The sequence below is a fragment of the Gymnoscopelus braueri genome (assembly GCF_963280865.1).
Source record: "Gymnoscopelus braueri genome assembly, chromosome: 14".
NCBI lineage: Eukaryota > Metazoa > Chordata > Actinopteri > Myctophiformes > Myctophidae > Gymnoscopelus > Gymnoscopelus braueri.
The window spans coordinates 47467669-47474295 of record NC_137619.1 but is presented as its reverse complement, the minus strand read 5'-3'; the positions used below and the strand labels follow the sequence as shown (position 1 = coordinate 47474295).

At 37.8% G+C, this 6627-nt stretch overlaps 1 long non-coding RNA gene across 1 annotated transcript; it reads right to left on the bottom strand.

Moving 5' to 3' along the window:
• Nucleotides 1–1123: 1123 nt before the first annotated feature.
• LOC308100099 lies at nucleotides 1124–2522 on the bottom strand. Its single transcript, XR_013934409.1, has 3 exons — nucleotides 2392–2522; nucleotides 2160–2286; nucleotides 1124–1233 (listed from the first exon to the last, which is right to left on the bottom strand). It is a non-coding gene; the product is annotated as an uncharacterized lncRNA (long non-coding RNA).
• Nucleotides 2523–6627: the final 4105 nt, after the last annotated feature.

Genomic DNA, 6627 nt, shown 5'->3' with positions numbered 1-6627 from the left:
GGGACCAGGTCAGCAGGTGTATAGCGAGGTTCACACTCCTGTTTTGTGCTCCAGTCATTTCTGTGAGCGTCATCTGAATAGTGACACACACCCACATCAGCTGGGCTGAACTGAAAGTGACTGGAGTTTCATTTTTTCCCTTAAAGCCCTTGAATATATATGACTTACATTTCATATCACACACACCATTGAGTAAGAGCTCCTGTAACCTTTACCATCAAAAATTACAAATTTAAACATTGATTTTTGGAAATTGTGAATTGATTTTCAATTGTTGAACCAATATTATAGACCGAATATATTGAAACAATATTATAGAATGAGAATACAAGTGCGAATGTAATATTTTATCTTGGCGTTCAGGCTCTGCTAAATTTTTTCTCCCTGCTCAGCACAATTAAGAAAACCATCATTAACCTTTAAGAGCAGGGAGATAGATGTATAATAACAACCCCCCATGGGGAACAGACCAATAGCAGAGCCTACTGGTGGTGCTGGGGTGGTGGTGGGAGCAAACGCCGCATGACAACAAACCAGAAGACAAGCGGATGGAACGTCTGATGAAAGTGAGTTTAAATACCCGCCCAATTGGACAGCTGATTGCCACGTCAGAGTATGACGTATGGATCTTGCATGACGCTGTAAACAGCCACATAGAATGAGCATGCATGTAACCTCATGAGTGTATCTGCCAGAACTAACTTGCAGGCTGCGTGTAATGAATAGATTTTTTCAAACACCCCTTGGAGCATTGTGGGTTCCGGGGACCCCCAGGGGTCCTTCAGGGGGTCCCCAGCTAAGCACCAAAATCATTTTAAACACTTTAACCTTATATGCATCGGGTATTTGACCAGCACATGGAAAGGAAATATATGAACATACATTTTTTAAATATATTACACATATATGTTTCGGTTAACATATATATATATATATATATGGGAAAAAATGAAACTCCCATCACTTGGGCAGATTTTCTATATTTATCCAAAACAGTATGTAAAACTAAAAAAAAGAAAAAAAGAAGAGGAAATAGCTGATTTACAAGCTCACAACACATTGCATCTGATTTGGTAGGTCTGCAACTATTTGTTGTATAAAGAAGTATATTAGAGTCTTCTTCTCTTAACTTAATTATTCTGCCTTTGGTGACATCTGAGCTCTGTCAGCTTTGAATCCATGTACCCAGCCAGCCTTTGGTAGTGCCTGGCCACTTCTTCTTCTGGGTTGTCTCTACAGAGAAGAGAAAAGGAGATAATGAGAAAACAGTGGACCAAAGTCTACTACAGACTCTTAAGCATTCCACTCCATGACACATTTGCTACACCGCCTGTTTTAGTGTACAGGAGCTTCCCTGTTAGATTAACTATTTTAGTAGATTTTTTTTCAAATTAGTATTACAATTATTTAGAACTTTATGAAAAGTCAGTGCATTTATTGAGTCTGTCCAAGAACCTGCCAAGTTTAAATTATTATTGGTTACAATTATCAAGGTAAAGTTAGGCTTTTCCAAATGGCCTGATTTAAAAATAGATGAAAATAGGGAAATTGTACAACGACAGCGCTAATCTGCACAGGTTTTACCAAATATAGGCCTCCGTTGGTCAGGGTTGACCTTGGTTGGCACATCCTATGGGTCTGGGAGGGACAGGTGATGGACGGGTGATGAGGAAAGGTGTGTGGACAGTTAAAAGATGGCAGGTCTGGGGAGGGCAATCCAGAAACTGCCCTGTGATTACATTAGTTGACTTTCCCTTTTCTGAACAACACCTAGTAGGCAAAGTCCTTTTGCACACCTACGTACACAGGAGATGACAGCCAACGTAGAGAAGAAAATAAGTGGTCCTGCACACCATATTCACTTACTTAGGATTTATTTGAAGAAAAATGTTTCGGTTAACTACCTGATGAAGGTCAGCTAATCGAAACCTTCTTCTTACAAATAGATAAATAAATAAAATGTAACTGAAGACAGTGTTCTGGACCACTTCTTTTCTTCTGAACAACTCCTAAAATCAGAGCTTGAGATAGAGATCTAAAAAACGAAATAAATGATAAAACTCTACTACAATATGACCTAAGACGGCAAAGCAACATATTAAGAATGTCATTCATATAGTGGGGAAGAGAATGGTCCAAATGTTTTGCACATAACTTACACTCAAAGCCAATCGAAGTCCATCAATCGCTTCAGGAGGGAGGAGACAGGAGGATAGACCCACTTTTCTGGCTGAGCAGCTTTGTCGTTTTGGTGCCACCGCCAATGGGTTGATCCCAACGAAACATCTGAAATCACAAATCACATATGGAAAAGGTGCACTCATAGCTGCTCTACAAGAGAGCACATTTTTCGAGTTACATATGATGGTTCTACTTCAAGCAGAAAGTTACCTTTGAATGAATTCCAGTGTGTAACAGGCGTGCTCCTGTGCACCAGAGTGAAGTTGTAATAACTGGAAAAGCTGCCAGTCCAGCCAGGAAGTTGATCTGTGGAGCCACAACGACCGGACCCTCAATGCTCAGCATACATTTTGTAGCTGTGAGAACTTCACCTAAACATAATTAGACATATATGGTTTGCATGTTAACAGTGTTCGTCTGTTGCTTTCCACATAACAATAGATTGTTAAACTAAAACATGACCTCCATATAGTCTCCGTATTTGCATTAATAATAATAATAATAATGCTTTAAAACAGATTAGAAAAAACAGTTTACACTACCTAAGACAATTAGATGAGTCGGGAAGCTTCATTATCCTTCATTAACTGCTGCTGTCGCCAACACCTAAAAGACAGAAAAACTAATAAAAAATGTGTAGTCATTGACCCCAGCTCAACAGTTGAGGGTAACAGCTTCAACTTGGGCATAACACAAGTTTACAGGTGTAAATTTGTTTGTACAAGCTACCCATTAATTGTATTTGCATAGTATTAAGAATTATAAAGGAAAACAACAAAAAAGAAAAGTATCAAACGAAAGTAAAAGGTATCCCAAAATGTAATAAAAAAATGAAGACATCCTCAGACTCTATTGCAAGTAAAGACATCACGTAGCAGCAGATTTTCTTTTCACCTGAAAATCGTCTTCGCACTTCTTCTTGTCGTGTCCAGTCTTTGCACTGGTGATCAGTGCTCACTGCCAGCCAGGTGTTTCTTTCAGCATCTGTGATAGTAGAAATAGACATAGATATTATTTTGCGTCAGTAATTTAAAATGTAATGTTAACTCATCAGATTGCTCATAATTTGCGCCACCGTGCCCCCTTCTCATAATTCATTCAGTTCTTCTGATGAATTTGGCCATATATTATAGGCATATAGCAGGGGTGGCCATTTTGTGGTGCCACAGATTCCCATTCATTTTTCCCATACAGATTTCAGAAAATATTTATATAAAAAAATTTAAGCCTGGAACCAAGCCATCCAGCAACACAGCGTGCTTTGTAAGCATATTCTCTTATTTTCCTGTTTTAATTTCACTTATTATTTCGACCAAATCAGTTAATATGGCAAAATCTTTTAACCACTTTAACCCCTATATACATCAGTTATTTGAAAATAGCAGTTCACAATGCGTCAAATTACGATGCGTTGTGAGCTTGTAGATCTGCTATTTTCAAAAGAATGTGAAATATTTTAACAACACAAATCTTGTATGGGGGTCCCAGGCACACAATCTTTTCAGATGGGGGTCCATGGCCAGAATACGTTTTAATTTGGGGGTCCTTGACATGAAAATGTCCAGAAAATGTCCAGAACCACTGGACTATGGTGCCCATGACATCAGTACTATACTGTCAGTACTGTCTGAGTCTGTGTGTATATCAGCAGCCCTTTTGCCTTTAGCCAAAATGGTACTTGGAAGCCAGTCTATGATGTCACTGCTATGCAGGGCCGGATTAACACCCCTGGGGGCCCCTGGGCACTGAAGCTCCAGAGGCCCCCCCTGTGCGTGCACACACACGCACATGCACGCACCACACATCCAAGCCATGATTAAACCCAATCTTAATCATTTTGAGCTTGCAAACTGTGTATCAAATCCAGTCCATCTTACACCCATTGCTCAAAGGCTGCAGTCCATGCCTATACAACACAGTCTATACAGTCCTATACAGTTTCATAGACCAACAACATCCATTTCTTCACTCACAATATAAACAATGGCTTAAATCATCCCAAGCAATTATATGACTGCAAACAACAATGCAAATATAATAATGCAACACAGTAAAGGGGCTTACAACTTACAAGACAGTATCCACTGGGCGTTCATTATAAATTGAGTTTTAATCATTTGACTGACCTTCATGAAACTCCATCCTGTACTGGAGAGTGATTTTTTAGTCAGTGCAATGTCACTGGTGTAGGCCTACACTTTATTCCATGGGTGGGTGGAAGCACGGAAACTTTTTTTGTGTGTATTTTTATAACATCAAATTCTATTTTTAATTACTTCCTGTAAACGGAAACATACATTTTTGTCAACTTTGCGTTAGAGCCTGCGAAACATTTATTGGCAAGGCGCCAGACAGGTGGCTTTTCAAATGCGTGTGATTCCAAATGCAAAAAAAATAAAGATAACTGATGGTGGGGGGAATTATGTGAAATCATTACGCAGTGGATACAGGCATGACATTTGGCACACATGTAAACTGTAAACATAGCAACATCATTTGGTGCTAATGTACAGTATGTGCATGTAGGGTACATAGAAACGGTCAGAACCTTGCCTAAAACATCCAGGACAACACTCCATACATCCTAGACTTCCAAACTGTGGAACAAACTCCCCTTTGCAGTTAGAAGAACTATAGACTCACTCCCAATTTTTGGCCATAATCTGAAGACACCTCAGACTCCACTTTAGCCTGTAGCACTTCACCTAACCTTGACAACCATGTAGTCTTATGCAAAGGTTAAAATATAATTTCCTATAGTTTGTATAGTTTCACTGTACAGATCATTTATTGTTTGATATTATAATGTTTAGACTGATGCTAGGTCTTGGTTGACCTATGATCCTATTATTGAGGCACTATCTCGTTGATGTACGTGTTTACCTTTGCTTATTTTAAATCACTCTGGATTTAGAGCATCTGCTAAATGCCTAAATTGTAAATTTTAGGTCTGTTTTGCAAACCATGCAGTATGATACTGCACAGGCTTATGAAACATATTTTTTTCACTTTATGGGAGAAAACTGAAGACAAAAGATAAAACAGAAAAGTATGACTAAGTTACAGAAGTGGTAAATTTTATCACCAACTTCATGTCTGGAAACAAAAGTCAGCCTCCACTGGAGGTCTCGCTAGACAAGATTTCAATCTTGAGATTTCAATCTCGTCTAGCGAGACTTCCAGTGGGACGCATTCAAGACATTCACGTTGCACAAAAAAAAAAAAAAAGCTATCAAAATATGCGATCTAGCGCAAGGCCTATTGGCGTGCGTTTTTAGCTGTGGCGGACCCGGGATGGAGTTCTTTCTACTGTACCATTCATCCTAGGATATCATAACATGATAGAAAAGTTAAGAAAACCGTGGTCCAAAATTCCTCTTTAATTACAGCGGCCCTCATATTTGTGATTAAAGAAATAATAATAATGATAAGTACTGAAAGCTCATCTGTCAATCAAATAAATACAATAAAATAAATACAAATTAAAGGGCCCCAGCATGACAATCTATAGGGCAAGACCCCTACGGTCTGTTTTACAAACCAGTATTGTACTGCACATGGCTTATGAAACTATCTCATATTTTGACACTACTTGCCTTTTTTTTACATTATGGGAGGAAACTGATTACAAAAAGATAAAATAAGAGAGAAGTGAGCATTTACAGAAGTGGTCAATTTCATCATCAACTTTATGTTGAATTTGTGGACAGTAGATCCTATCTCACACTAGACATACTGTAAATAGTGCTAGGGGGAGACCGGGGACAAAAGTAACAGGGGGCAAAAGTAACAGACTCAATTACTCTAATTAGAAATAAGCTAGAGGGGTGAGACTTCTTGTGCACATGCTCAGTAGGGTCCTCTCTCTGCCTATGGAAGGATAGAATGATCATTTCATCTCAACAGAAGTTTTCAACAAAAAACTGATTTTGAGGTGTAAATGTAAATTTTTGAGTGTACGGTATTTTCCTTCTGCTGTCTAAAGATAAGATGTCAGCTTATTTAAACTTGGATGAATTGTATCTCTATGTTATTGGTCACAAATTAACGTCAGCAGCCTATGCTAGTATAGGTGTTTCTAGCTAGAATATTGGATTTTATCATGGTTGCCCCATCGGGGGCAATTGTAACAAAGTGTTTTCAATGTAAGCAGATTTTGTGTCTGGGATTACATACTTTTATGTTAGTAAATGAACATATTTCACTAAATGTCACTACATTTCAAAGTAAAAATACATTTAAATAAAAAATAGACATACATTTGAAAAAACAAAATGTTTAAATAAAATAATTCAAATAAAAATACAAAATAATTGTAATTATGTATATAAAACATTTGTAAGTAAAAATATTAACTTGTAAAAAATACATATTACTTAGTGATGTGCTTTTATTTGAGATAAAATGTATTAATATGACTTATTTTTACAGTGTTACAATTGCCCC